Source organism: Oncorhynchus keta, chromosome 2 (assembly GCF_023373465.1).
Source record: "Oncorhynchus keta strain PuntledgeMale-10-30-2019 chromosome 2, Oket_V2, whole genome shotgun sequence".
Lineage (NCBI taxonomy): Eukaryota > Metazoa > Chordata > Actinopteri > Salmoniformes > Salmonidae > Oncorhynchus > Oncorhynchus keta.
The window spans coordinates 69,428,299-69,443,033 of NC_068422.1; the positions used below are offsets into that span (position 1 = coordinate 69,428,299).

The window sequence follows — 14,735 nt, forward strand, 5'->3', positions numbered from 1 at the left end:
TGTTCACACATGAGAGAGACAGAGAGAGATAGAGGCTGGCTGGCTGGCTGGCTATGTGTTATGTAAGGGATAAGGTGAAGTGTGCAGTGAAAACAGTGTCACCATGTTCCCTGTGAGCCAGGGGGCCAGATGTCCTCAGAGAGACAGGCTGTTTAGCAGTCACCCTCCCCATGAAGCCTAGCCCCATCACCACCACTGTCACCCTGCCTGGCTGCCTGGGCACATGTCCTGGTGATGGATCCCCTGTTTATTCAGCTATTTTTAGGACAAAGGGGGGAATCTCCGTTGAGAAAGACTTTCTTTCTCTCCCATTACCCACCCTGCTCTCCCTCCCACAGAGGTCAACTAGCAGGCGTCCCCACGGCCCTCCCTGCATCTGCCAGTCTCTGGTGTTATTAATCTGGGAGAGAGCCGGGGTCAGCAGAGAGAGAGCAGTGCCTCTCCTCTCATACCCCCACACTCCCTCACTCACAGGGGGGCCGAGTAAGGCCAAGGAAAAGGGAGGTAAACAGTGTCTGTAGGTGTGGAATGTCTGCCCTACTCCACTCTTCTCCCTGCACAGTGGGCCTAGGGGGTGTTGCTGTGTATGATACTGCAGATCTCAAGCCCTCTCTCTCTCTCTCTCTCTCTCTCTCTCTCTCTCTCTCTCTCTCTCTCTCTCTCTCTCTCTCTGTCCAGGCTTAGACCCATAAAGCTGTCCCATGACAGAGATGACCCCTCCCCTTTCCCCCCACCCATCCTCCCTCTTCTGGAGATGGCATGGCCTTTGTGTTGGCTGACCGGCTGGCTGCCTGAACCAGCCTGTGCAGCTGTCTACTCCCCTCTTCCATAGGACACACTGACTCCTCTTGTTAAACTGCTGTATTACACGGCAGCATATCATTTACTGGCTACAGACATTTACAAAATATTAAACGTATCAAACGAGTTTACAGGCTGAGTGCAGGAGAGTGCAAGCAATAGCACATACAGTGGGGCAAAAAAAGTATTTAGTCAGCCACCAATTGTGCAAGTTCTCCCAATTAAAAAGATGAGGCCTGTAATTTTCATCATAGGTACACTTCAACTATGACAGACAAAATGAGAAAAAAAATCCAGAAAATCACATTTTAGGATTTTTAATTAATTTATTTGCAAATTATGGTGGAAAATATGTATTTGGTCAATAACAAAAGTTTCTCAATACTTTGTTATATACCCTTTGTTGGCAATGACAGAGGTCAAACGTTTTCTGTAAGTCTTCACAAGGTTTTCACACACTGTTGCTGGTATTTTGGCCCATTCCTCCATGCAGATCTCCTCTAGAGCAGTGATGTTTGGGGCTGTGGCTGGGAAACATGGACTTTCAACTCCCTCCAAAGATTTTCTATTGGGTTGAGATCTGGAGACTGGCTAGGCCACTCCAGGACCTTGAAATGCTTCTTACGAAGCCACTCCTTCGTTGCCCGGGCGGTGTGTTTGGGATCATTGTCATGCTGAAAGACCCAGCCACGTTTCCTCTTCAATGCCCTTGCTGATGGAAGGAGGTTTTCACTCAAAATCTCACGATACATGGCCCCATTCATTCTTTCCTTTACATGGATCAGTCGTCCTGGTCCCTTTGCAGAAAAACAGCCCCAAAGCATGATGTTTCCACCCCCATGCTTCACAGTAGGTATGGTGTTCTTTGGATGCAACTCAGCATTCTTTGTCCTCCAAACACGACGAGTTGAGTTTTTACCAAAAAGTTCTATTTTGGTTTCATCTGACCATATGACATTCTCCCAATCTTCTTCTGGATCATCCAATGCTCTCTAGCAAACTTCAGACGGGCCTGGACATGTACTGGCTTAAGCAGGGGGACAAGTCTGGCACTGCAGGATTTGAGTCCCTGGCGGCGTAGTGTGTTACTGATGGTAGGCTTTGTTACTTTGGTCCCAGCTCTCTGCAGGTCATTCACTAGGTCCCCTTGTGTGGTTCTGGGATTTTTGCTCACCGTTCTTGTGATCATTTTGACCCCCACGGGGTGAGATCTGGCGTGGAGCCCCAGATCGAGGGAGATTATCAGTGGTCTTGTATGTCTTCCATTTCCTAATAATTGCTCCCACAGTTAATTTCTTCAAACCAAGCTGCTTACCTATTGCAGATTCAGTCTTCCCAGCCTGGTGCAGGTCTACAATTTTGTTTCTGGTGTCCTTTGACAGCTCTTTGGTCTTGGCCATAGTGGAGTTTGGAGTGTGACTGTTTGAGGTTGTGGATAGGTGTCTTTTATACTGATAACAAGTTCAAACAGGTGCCATTAATACAGGTGGAGGACAGATGAGCCTCTTAAAGAAGAAGTTACAGGTCTGTGAGAGCCAGAAATCTTGCTTGTTTGTAGGTGACCAAATACTTTATTTTCCACCATAATTTGCAAATAAATTAATTAAAAAGCCTACAATGTGATTTTCTGGATTTTTTTTCTCATTTTGTCTGTCATAGTTGAAGTGTACCTATGATGAAGATTACAGGCCTCTCTCATCTTTTTAAGTGGAAGAACTTGCACAATTGGTTGCTGACTAAATACTTTTTTGCCCCACTGTACCTATAGCCTTTTAGTAGTGTGAGCAGCTTACAGTCTAGCGCTGTGAGACCTAGAGTCATAGCAGGGGCAACACCAAGCTTTAAACTGCACGGGGCCACTCAATAGTCTTGCCAATATGGCGTGTGATATATGGCTTTGTCTTTAATAGGTATAAGCATGGTGTGTTGTAGGGCAGTGTCGTGAAAAGCCCTGGTTTTACATAACCGTTACAGTTCACTTTGATCTAGTCTCTGGCTTCGTTGTTTATAAATCAGCCGCACAAATATTTATGAGCAGGACGAGGAAAATGGCTAGTCTGGTTTGTATCTCGCCCTCCCTCTTTCCCTCCCTCTCTCTCATTCTCTCTCTCCCTCCCAGGCTAATGTGTCGATGAGGCCACTACAGAGGCAGAGCGAGGGTATAGGCCCCGGGCCACATTCATCATGCCTGATGCCTGGATCTGGCTATTGTATGGCCAGAGGGAAGACCACTCAAATGGGAGCGAGAAAGAGATACGAGGAAATAAATAAGAAAGAACATTGCTTAGATATTCGGGCCACTTTGAAATCTTAAGAGTACTGACGTTGGTAAGCAAAAATAACAATAACTGTGGAAAACACTGAATGAGTGCATTATGTGTACTCCTAGTAAAGATAGTGTGTGCATGCATCTCTCCTTAGTGCAGCTCCAGTTCATTTGGCTCAATACATTTATAAAGCCATGTTCAATATGCATTGCCTTTCCCGTACTATCAGCTCACCTATCAGTTGGTGCCTGCAGCACACACAATGGGACGGGCCCTGGGTTCCTGGATCCATACACTTTAATTGCTCCCCCCAGCCCTGACCTCTGCTCCCGATCACTCCCTGATACACAGCATCTCTATTAAGCTGGGAAGTAGGTAAATATTCTTCTAATGACCCTTAGTCCCAACGACACCATTGGAAATGGAGGCAAAAATCAATCCCCCCTTTTTTCCCTCTTTTGTCCTTGGCAGACTATTAGTTTTCCCTTTTTATCTGATGTCGGGCTCCAAAAATGTTGAGGGAAACGGATGAGTGGTGGAGTGTCGGCGCTCACATGGTGGCAGAGTTCATTTGGGGTGATTTTTAGATAGAGAGAACGCAGGGTTGTGTTTTAAATTGAAAATATCTTAAGCAGCGTGCCTGTTCTTCAGACAACATAAACAACAGAGCCAAGGTAAAGAGACAACCTTCTTCTTACGTGGAAGGTAGCAGCTAGATGATCTTTAGATCATTCAACGGGTAACGCTTAGACAGAGAGCAAGAGAGAGGAGAGAGAGGCGAGGAAAGGAGTGTACTTTCCTCTGATGAGTAGCCTAACCTCCACATTTCAGACTGGTCTAACCAACCAGGCAGTATGAGGGAAGATTGTTATGTGACTGAGTGTGTGTTTGTATACAGTAAGTGCTTATATGTGTGAGTCTGTGAGTGTGTGTGTGTGTGTGGGGGGGGGGGGTGATGCTAGTGGTGGACTGGCTTGTCGATCGATACAGTGATTGGCAGTTAATGGCTTTTCCTGTTGTGCCTTCGTAACCCCGGCCTGAAGGCTGTTGCCTCTGATCAGAGATGGCAGATGGCGTTTGATTTTCGTGTATAAACCCCTGACTTTGTGGAGATGTCTTCATCATGTTTAATGATTTAAAAGTTGAGTTGAATACGGGGAATACTCTGTTGCTGGGGCTCTTCTTTGAAAGGCACTAAACGGCCCTCCAGATGTACGGGCAGGGCGGCTCTCACACCAAACGGCACGATTTACAGGTAGTAATCTACAGTAATCTATCCTTCGAATTTACTGGTATGTCCTTCAAATGAACTTCAAAACTCAGACACGCCATATTTCCATTGTTATTTACTCTACATGTGTAATATGCTGTGTATATAAGTGGCCTCTGAGGCCATGCAGCCTACAGTATATATCATATCACCTAATGGTGTTACAGTCCACTCTACTAACACACATAAAATGACCAATCAAAGAATGCCAATGATCAAAGGTGATTCTAGAGGGATGTCACAAATTGTTCCAACCTGTTCTGTGTCAGTGAGTCCACCATGATAGAGCAAACTGAAAATGAGGCCACAAATAGCCGGAAATTGAGGAAAATTGAATGATAAGCCCCATTTGGAGTGAAAGAGACGAGGTGTGTTAAAACCCACTCTTCGGCAGGAAATCACAGTACAAACAGCAGGTCCAGAGAACGATCAGGTTTTTGGAGGGTTGTTTCATGTACTGAGGGATTTGTAATAATTTGTCTCGTCACTCCTATAATCCCGATTTGATTCAATCTGATATTCTGTTTTGATCCCATAAACTCCCGTCATTCTAACATTTCATCTTTTCGAAAGTTCAAAGGTGCCTATTGCAGCACTATGAAATGGAAGAACTGAGAAGAAACCCCCGTCAGGTTTGTCTAAGAAGAATAAAAAGGGGCTACATTTATTTTTCATAAAGAAGGAAAAACATCTAATGTAGAGCGAGAGGTTCCTGTTCCCAGCCATTCAGGAACAAAGGCCGTTCCTGCAGGGACCGTGGACGCCAGTAACTGGATCCTGACTTAAAGGAGGGGGATATTAGCTGGCAATATGGAGGGAATCATCTCCAACACAGACCGGTGCTCTCATAACTCATCTGTGAAATGATGTTGGGAAGAGCAGTCTGGAGACACCGGAGGTGCATCAGAGGAACAGTGGAGAGAACAAAAGCAGGGATTGTGTTCATGGAGATCTGGGCCCATTGGGACACGCCACTGCAAGAACTAATATACGCTACTCTCCCGTGCAACATCAACAAATATTTAATAAAGCCTGGTTCACATAACTCATTAAACTTGACTCTCCCTTCCGTTGCTTAAATTAATATATTGATGATTTGAATAATAATTTGCAAACCAGATTTAGCAATCGACTCTCATGGCACGTAAACGTACTGGCTCCAAGAGACCCCATTTATACAGTAGCACAGAGTCCTTATGGTTCTAATTACTCCAACAAGACCATTCCAACCGTACAAGCATAAATTAAGGACATTCCTAAGTAGTGACAGAGATAGGCCATTTGAAAGAAGGATTCACGTTTGAATCATTCAGAGGGCCCTAATTTTAGGTCTGGTGTTGATTGAATGTGGTGGCGTTATAAAGTGGGGTTTGTGGGCCTGGCACGGTGACTGGTGAGGAAGGAGATGAGGAATAGTTCTCAGTGATTTGGAAGCGGTCCTGGGATCTGGGAGAGAGCTGAGAGGAGAGGAGCTGAGAGGCTGTGATGAAGACTTCCTCTGCTGTCTGTATTTCTGATCTGTGCTCACAGGGAACAGAGAGAGAGAGGCCCTCCAACAGGACAGCACAGCTCCGTAAATCACCCAGAGATTGAAAAGTGCTTTATAAAATACAAATGTGTGAAACCACTTATTTTGAACAAAGGTCCAATCCCCCTCTATCGCGCTTTCACCAGCTGTGACTAGTAAAAAAAACACTCACCTCAGAAAGTTTGACCCCTAAGTTTGCCACATAAACAAAAAAGGGTGAGGTGGGGGTGACTGGTGATGATGGAAAGAGGGTGGCGCTTATGGGGAGTGAGGGACAATCCTGTTTCTACACAGAGTTCTTTATTCCAGGCATCACTTTGTTATGAGGGAATGTGAAGGCTATAAACTATCACTGTCCTTGAGAAGTTGAACAGCGTTCTTGTCCCTAACCCGTAACTCTCCCTCCCTCCCTCGCTCCCTCTCTCTCTCTCTCCCTCCCTCTCTCATTCCTTTAATGCGTTTAAAGTAGAGCACAGGTGGAAACTGAGACACCAGGAGGAAACGATAACATTTGTGAAAATTCTCTGTATTCTAATTGAATCTTTTTATTTCCTCTTACTGTTTTCTGTCTGAGAAAGTCTCTGATTGGCCCCTGTGCTTCCCCCTCCCCTTCCCACCTCTGTCTCCTAAATCAATACCCAGTCATTTCCATATAGAAATTCAGATTTTATTTTCTTTCCTTTTTAAAAATCTCCTCTCTCTCTTTTATCCCTCCTTTTATACAACAATAAAGGGCATGATGAGAAAACAAGGTGCGAAATGATTTTTCCCAGAATGCCCCAATAAAAACCATATGACACCCTGGGCTGCACTGCTTAATTACAAAGGGATGAAATCTTTTGTCTACATCTGGAGAAAACATTGCCCCCATAACACTGATAGATTTACAGCTCCCAGTCCTAACGCTGGACTACATACGGCACTTGGATGGACAGTCATCGCCATGGGGGAGGGTGGGGTTTACTTTTTATCCCCACACTATGGAACTAAGGCCTTGAGGATCTCTAGGTTAGGAGTTCAAATCTCCCCAGCAATTGTGTTTGGGCTATGGGGTTGGCTCGGTGAGTTCCCATCTTTAAAGAAAAAAATGCCCATAGAGAGAATTGTCTATGTTAGACTAGTTCTGAATATTAAAAGGGACACTTTTGGATGTTGGCAATAAGCCCTTTATCTACTGCCCCAGAGTAAGATGAACTCATGGATAAAATGTTTATGTCTCTGCAGCCAGTATGAAGGAAGTTAGAGGTAGTTTTAAAAGCCAATACTAAATAGCGTTAGCGCAATGACTGGAAGTTTATGGTATATACTAGCATGCTAGCTGTTACCAAATCTATGGCATCTACTAGCATGCTAGCAGTTAAAATATACTTCCAGTCATTGCACTAACGTTATTTAGCATTTGTGCTAACACTAGTTAGCAACTTCCTTAAAACTGCATGCAAAATCCTGAAGCGTCCCTTTAATATATCAAATAAAATGCATACCACCAGCATTAGACTTATCCCATCAAATACCCATTTAAACTCACTAGTAGGGCGTTATAAGGTAATGGGAGTGAAATTTAAACAGCTAGGTCCATATTTCCATTGCACTCCTGTTATTGATCTGTCCCCAGACTCTCCTCGGCAGCCCAAACCTAAACAGACAGGGGTCCCTGTGTGCTCATCCTGATGACTGAGATCCCCCTGTCCCTACTCCCCCTCACCCCCCTGCCCGCCCCACAGCCCCACTGAATAGAGAGGCGAGTGGAGCAGTTTTGTGGCCCTGACCACTCGCAGGCTGTTAATCTGGTCGCTAAGCCACTGATGTATTGATGGCAGTGAGCCGGTAAGCCAGCCTGCCTCTCTCTCCATCCCCTCAGCTTAGGAGCCACACAGATCCCAAGGAGCTCCGGTCCAGGCCTCATCAAGGCAGCGTTTACCTGCCCATCGACTGCACTTACTCTCCTGGTCATCCTGGCTACGGACTGGCCAGCCAGATGGCCCCAGGAGAGACTGGAGAGGAGAGGCCACGATAGACAGAGAGACACCATCCACCTGGCCTGTCATTTCAGTGCACTTTGACTAGCAAATATGTGCAAAGTTAACACCAAATTATAGAGCCTGCTGATTAAATGTGGCTCTTATCTGGTCCTTTTGAAGACAAGGCAGGGGATGCAATCTCCCGGTTATCGCTGGGATGGGGATGGTGTGTGTGAGTGTGGGGGGGGTAGGACTCTGGCTGATATAGGAGATAGGACTATGGCTGATATGTCTGTAATATCATCTTTACAAGATTGAGGCTGGCAGTGGCAGGGTAAAACACTGATTAGATGATAGAGAAAGAGACCCTCTCGTCAGGCTCGGCACAGGAAGTTGATTCTGTAAGATGTAATTGTGCTCTCAATAATTCCTCCTCTCATCATGTTGAAAAGTACAGCTCTCAGTCTTACGGTTGGTCCGTAATGACTAGGGGAGTAGAGGGAAAGTTAGATTTGTTTGCTCTATTTTTATGGTGAGACCCTGTGTTTATCCTATATAAGCTGTTTTATGAAACCCTGTTGAGTGAATAAATTAACCAGAGCATAAACAACTAATGTCTTGCTCCAAAGTGAAGAGTGAATAAATTAACTAGAGCATAAACAACTAACGTCTTGCTCCAAAGTGAAGAGTGAATAAATTAACTAGAGCATAAACAACTAACGTCTTGCCCCAAAGTGAAGAGGGAATAAATTAACTAGAGCATAAACAACAAACGTCTTGCCCCAAAGTGAAGAGGGAATAAATTAACTAGAGCATAAACAACAAACGTCTTGCCCCAAAGTTAAGAGGGAATAAATTAACTAGAGCATAAACAACAAACGTCTTGCCCCAAAGTGAAGAGGGAATAAATTAACTAGAGCATAAACAACAAACGTCTTGCCCCAAAGTGAAGAGGGAATAAATTAACTAGAGCATAAACAACAAACGTCTTGCCCCAAAGTGAAGAGGGAATAAATTAACTAGAGCATAAACAACAAACGTCTGCCCCAAAGTGAAGAGGAATAAATTAACTAGAGCATAAACAACAAACGCCTTGCCCCAAAGTGAAGAGGAATAAAAATTAACGTCTTGCCCCAAAGTGAAGAGGGAATAAATTAAGAGCATAAACAACAAACGTCTTGCCCCAAAGTGAAGAGGGAATAAATTAACTAGAGCATAAACAACAAACGTCTTGCCCCAAAGTGAAGAGGGAATAAATTAACTAGAGCATAAACAACAAACGTCTTGCCCCAAAGTTGCCCCAAAGAGGGAATAAATTAACTAGAGCATAAACAACAAACGTCTTGCCCCAAAGTGAAGAGGGAATAAATTAACTAGAGCATAAACAACAAACGTCTTGCCCCAAAGTGAAGAGGGAATAAATTAACTAGAGCATAAACAACAAACGTCTTGCCCCAAAGTGAAGAGGGAATAAATTAACTAGAGCATAAACAACTAACGTCTTGCCCCAAAGTGAAGAGGGAGTAAATTAACTAGAGCATAAACAACAAACGTCTTGCCCCAAAGTGAAGAGGGAATAAATTAACTAGAGCATAAACAACAAACGTCTTGCCCCAAAGTGAAGAGGGAATAAATTAACTAGAGCATAAACAACAAACGTCTTGCCCCAAAGTGAAGAGGGAATAAATTAACTAGAGCATAAACAACTAACGTCTTGCCCCAAAGTGAAGAGCGGGCAACTATAAAGAGAGAGAAGACTAAGGGGAGAATAGAGAAAGAGAGGAGGGTGGAGTATGAGGAGGGGTGGGGGTGTTGGGGGGGCAGAAAGAGGATTTGGCTAGGGAGAATATTTAGTTTTCCAGCCTGGTTGGATTAAAGATATTTAACCTTAAGCAGAGCCCAATACAAGAACACCCACTGGCCTACAATCTGTATTGGTTTGCTTTGTGGGTGACGGGTATTTGCCTTGTTTATTAATTTTCACGAGACAAAGAATGGAGAGGAATGGAAGGGGGAGGAGAGAAAGAGGGAAAAAGAATGAGACAGAGAGAGAGTGAAAGAGGGATGCGGGTGTGCTGGTGTGTGATAGCGGTGTCAGTAAGTCCTGTTTGTAGGTGGAAGGGAGGGAGGAGGAAGGAGGGTTAGACCTGTAGATCTCGGTTTGGGCTTGAAAACCTCCCCAAGCCCAAATATAAAAAATGATGCTATTAAAAAAGTGTGCAGCGCATCAACTCTTCATTTAACAAATTCAATTTTGAATCAGACAGCAGCCAATCAAATTGTGCCATCAAACATACCTCCTAAAACTCCACTAACTCCCCCTCTAGTATACACTGACAACACCAAACATACCTCCTAAAACTCCACTAACTCCCCCTCTAGTATACACTGACAACACCAAACATACCTCCTAAAACTCTACTAACTCCCCCTCTAGTATACACTGACAACACCAAACATACCTCCTAAAACTCTACTAACTCCCCCTCTAGTATACACTGACAACACCAAACATACCTCCTAAAACTCCACTAACTCCCCCTCTAGTATACACTGACAACACCAAACATACCTCCTAAAACTCTACTAACTCCCCCTCTAGTATACACTGACAACACCAAACATACCTCCTAAAACTCCACTAACTCCCCCTCTAGTATACACTGACAACACCAAACATACCTCCTAAAACTCTACTAACTCCCCCTCTAGTATACACTGACAACACCAAACGTACCTCCTAAAACTCCACTAACTCCCCTCTAGTATACACTGACAACACCAAACATACCTCCTAAAACTCTACTAACTCCCCCTCTAGTATACACTGACAACACCAAACATACCTCCTAAAACTCCACTAACTCCCCTCTAGTATACACTGACAACACCAAACATACCTCCTAAAACTCTACTAACTCCCCTCTAGTATACACTGACAACACCAAACATACCTCCTAAAACTCCACTAACTCCCCTCTAGTATACACTGACAACACCAAACATACCTCCTAAAACTCCACTAACTCCCCCTCTAGTATACACTGACAACACCAAACATACCTCCTAAAACTCTACTAACTCCCCTCTAGTATACACTGACAACACCAAACATACCTCCTAAAACTCCACTAACTCCCCTCTAGTATACACTGACAACACCAAACATACCTCCTAAAACTCTACTAACTCCCCTCTAGTATACACTGACAACACCAAACATACCTCCTAAAACTCTACTAACTCCCCCTCTAGTATACACTGACAACACCAAACGTACCTCCTAAAACTCTACTAACTCCCCTCTAGTATACACTGACAACACCAAACATACCTCCTAAAACTCTACTAACTCCCCTCTAGTATACACTGACAACACCAAAACGTACCTCCTAAAACTCTACTAACTCCCCTTTAGTATACACTGACAACACCAAACGTACCTCCTAAAACTCTACTAACTCCCCTCTAGTATACACTGACAACACCAAACATACCTTCTAAAACTCTACTAACTCCCCCTCTAGTATACACTGACAACACCAAACGTACCTCCTAAAACTCTACTAACTCCCCCTCTAGTATACACTGACAACACCAAACATACCTCCTAAAACTCTACTAACTCCCCCTCTAGTATACACTGACAACACCAAACATACCTTCTAAAACTCTACTAACTCCCCCTCTAGTATACACTGACAACACCAAACATACCTCCTAAAACTCTACTAACTCCCCCTCTAGTATACACTGACAACACCAAACATACCTTCTAAAACTCTACTAACTCCCCCTCTAGTATACACTGACAACACCAACCGTACCTCCTAAAACTCTACTAACTCCCCCTCTAGTATACACTGACAACACCAAACATACCTCCTAAAACTCTACTAACTCCCCCTCTAGTATACACTGACAACACCAAACGTACCTCCTAAAACTCTACTAACTCCCCCTCTAGTATACACTGACAACACCAAACATACCTTCTAAAACTCTACTAACTCCCCCTCTAGTATACACTGACAACACCAAACATACCTTCTAAAACTCTACTAACTCCCCCTCTAGTATACACTGACAACACCAAACATACCTTCTAAAACTCTACTAACTCCCCCTCTAGTATACACTGACAACACCAAACATACCTTCTAAAACTCTACTAACTCCCCCTCTAGTATACACTGAGCTGCTCGAGTCCTCCTCTCCCTGAGTCCTCCCTTAACCCTCCCCTTCAGCCGCCAATCTGCCTTTTCTGCTGATCAGGCAACAGATAATAGGATCAACGGCTTCCTTGCACACCGGCAGGAGTGTGCTCAGTTGCTCTTGTCCGGCTGCCCAAAGAAAAAAACTAAAGTCAAAACAAACAACCATTAACACAATAACCAAGAACTCCAACTCCCGACTGAACCAGAAACATAACATCCCACTCCTCCCCCCTCTGGCCCTCCCTCTGTGGGCCTGCAGAGACATGACGCAGTGCTGGACACGTCCCTATCTCTAACCAGACACACAGTGAGGAGGGAGGGAGTACAGGCCAGGGCCCATTTAGCCATTCTATTCGTCAATCTAGGTAAACATCTTGTGAAAAAGGCTCAAATAAAGCTGGGCCTACCCTGCTTGGGCGCCTCTCTCCCTCCCTCTCGCTCTGTGCTGGCCCTGGAAACACCCACGGAGGGGCAGATGCACTCCCAATCAGCAGCAGCAATGTAGCAGCTGGGCCACGGGTCAGCGCCTGGCCTACTCCGAGGTGGGAGCTGGAGGACTTGTGAAATTCCAACACACTGCCAAACACTAAGTCCCGAACCCTCCCTCTCTGCTCTGATACCACACCCCTCACAGCCTGACTGATAGCCACTACAGCCAATCATCGACTGATCCTCTGAGCTCTATTCCTCAGAGAGAGCCCTGTGGTCACACCCACCCTCTGGAGTGATTGAGTTCTGTTTAGGCAATGCAGCCCAGAGTTCACCACCCTGCAGGCAGGCTACAGACAGAGGGAGGTGGGAGGGGGTTCTGGATCATTGCTGTGTTGACTGAGGGAGTGTAAGGAGGCCCCACACACAATTTAAACACTTCCTCAGCTTTACATTACGCCGGCTACCACCCACTTGCACCCGAGCTACACAATATCATATGACCTGCACTATGTACTAACGAATGTGATCTGTACAGCCGCGTGTAGCTATTCCCCCTAGCCTCTGTAAAGGTGATTGCTGTAAAGGGGGTGCGTGTGTGTGTGTGTACGTGTATGTGTGTGTGTATGTGTGTGTGTGTGTGTGTGTGTGTGTGTGTGTGTGCGTGCGTGCGTGCGTGCGTGCGTGCGTGCGTGCGTGCGTGCGTGCGTGCGTGTGTGTGTGTGTGTGTGTGTGTGTGTGTGTGTGTGTGTGTGCAGGGGAATGGGCTGTCTCCCAGGATGTGCAGCGAGCGCTTTATTAGAGCGGTAGTACCAGTAAATCCCAGCTCTTCCTGGAACCGCTGCAACCTTTCCCACTGAGCACTATTACTGAACAATCACAGGCCAGCCATGATAATTAGCAGAGTATCTCTGTCTAAACGAGCATCTCTCCGTCTCCCTCTCCCTCTCTGTATCTGTCTGTCTGTCTGTCTGTCTGTCTGTCTGTCTGTCTGTCTGTCTGTCTGTCTGTCTGTCCCCCCTCCCCTCCTCTAACTGCTGTCTGGTGGTGGTGGTAGTGAGTGTCTGTCTGTCTGTCCCCCCCTCCCCTCCTCTAACTGCTGTCTGGTGGTGGTGGTAGTGAGTGTCTGTCTGTCCCCCTCCCCCCTCTAACTGCTGTCTGGTGGTGGTGGTGAGTGTCTGTCTGTCTGCCCCCCCCCCCCCTCTAACTGCTCTCTGGTGGTGGTGGTGAGTGTCTGTCTGTCTGTCTGTCCCCCCCCTCCCCTCCTCTAACTGCTGTCTGGTGGTGGTGGTGGTGGTGAGTGTCTGTCTGTCCCCCCCTCCCCTCCTCTAACTGCTGTCTGGTGGTGGTGGTGAGTGTCTGTCTGTCTGTCCCCCCCTCCCCTCCTCTAACTGCTGTCTGGTGGTGGTGGTGAGTGTCTGTCTGTCTGTCTGTCCCCCTCCCCTCCTCTAACTGCTGTCTGGTGGTGGTGGTGAGTGTCTGTCTGTCTGTCTGTCCCCCCTCCCCTCCTCTAACTGCTGTCTGGTGGTGGTGGTGGTGAGTGTCTGTCTGTCTGTCCCTCTCCCCTCCCCTCCTCTAACTGCTCTCTGGTGGTGGTGGTGAGTGTCTGTCTGTCTGTCCCCCCTCCCCTCCTCTAACTGCTGTCTGGTGGTGGTGGTGAGTGTCTGTCTGTCTCCTGACAGGGCTGAGGTTGGGCTGATCGGCTGGCAGATGAAAGAGCCATGACGGATCGGATCCCAACAGCGATTAAATGCTCCCCTGTGACTTTAACTCCAAATTACTCTCTCCACTTTTATTTGATAATAAAAAACAATCCTTTCTGGAGTGAAACCATTACTTATTCGTTACGATGATGATGGTTTCCCCTCTCCTCTGATGGTCAGGAGGATTTGGAATCAATCCTGATAATTATGATCATTAATGGGAGATCAGTGTGTAGTCTGGGACAGAGGACCAGAGTGCCTGTGCTGAGTAGGATCCTCATCGAAACACCTTAATGCATTTCCATGTAGCAGCTAATCCCTTCATTTACATTACACACATTTTGCTCCTATTATACTTTTCAGACATGTTCTTTCCTAACCGCTCAGTTATCCAGTTGGATCGCACTGGAGGGGAAAATAAGGAGAGGAGAGGCGTCCAAGATACAGATGCTTTGCTCTGGTTAGTGGGCCAGGCTTGGGTCCCAGTCAGCAATGCGTTAGTCTCAGCAGCTAAGACTTGAGAACATGTGATCTGCTCTGAAGGTCTGTTTTCGGGGGT

General features: G+C 45.8%; 1 protein-coding gene and 1 long non-coding RNA gene across 6 annotated transcripts in view; both read right to left on the reverse strand.

Moving 5' to 3' along the window:
- Positions 1-14,735, reverse strand: part of LOC118375422 (zinc finger homeobox protein 3-like) — a 192,022-nt gene that overhangs the window by 98,939 nt on the left and 78,348 nt on the right. The window lies entirely within an intron of this gene.
- LOC127912437 (uncharacterized) lies at positions 9,175-12,152 on the reverse strand. Of its 4 annotated transcripts, XR_008082733.1 has the most exons (4): positions 11,655-12,152; positions 11,380-11,599; positions 10,619-10,673; positions 9,175-10,454 (listed from the first exon to the last, which is right to left on the reverse strand). It is a non-coding gene; the product is annotated as an uncharacterized LOC127912437 (long non-coding RNA). The 4 variants fall into 4 exon arrangements; XR_008082732.1 differs by lacking the exon at positions 10,619-10,673 and having other exon boundaries at positions 9,175-10,509; positions 11,380-11,489; XR_008082735.1 differs by lacking the exon at positions 10,619-10,673.